Source organism: Sinocyclocheilus anshuiensis, unplaced genomic scaffold, assembly GCF_001515605.1.
Source record: "Sinocyclocheilus anshuiensis isolate Anshui unplaced genomic scaffold, SAMN03320099.WGS_v1.1 scaffold394, whole genome shotgun sequence".
Classification (NCBI taxonomy): Eukaryota; Metazoa; Chordata; class Actinopteri; order Cypriniformes; family Cyprinidae; genus Sinocyclocheilus; species Sinocyclocheilus anshuiensis.
The window spans coordinates 86,100-86,465 of record NW_015542343.1 but is presented as its reverse complement, the minus strand read 5'-3'; positions in this window follow the sequence as shown (position 1 = coordinate 86,465).

Genomic DNA, 366 nt, shown 5'->3' with positions numbered 1-366 from the left:
TGGATATTTAAAACACGTTTAGTTCATTAGCACTATTACAGAAATCTGACCGGTTACATTTATGCATGACTCGCAAACATGCATCACATTAAGTTGACTAGTTGTTTGTGTTAAACTCAAAAGCATAAATCTTGAGTTGAGGCCTGAGACCGCACACCGTCCACATGCCCTCGCAACACAAGCCGTAAACCCGAGCCAACACATGGCTGCAATAAGCAACAAATTAAACCATTACAGGAGCGTTTAAGGTGTGCAGACATCCGCGTTTGAAGGGTTTAGGAGTGGACCTGGACACACTGGACACACCAATCCGGCCGCTGACCGAGAAAAACACCCACGACCAGGGGACCTTCTAACGTGAAAAAT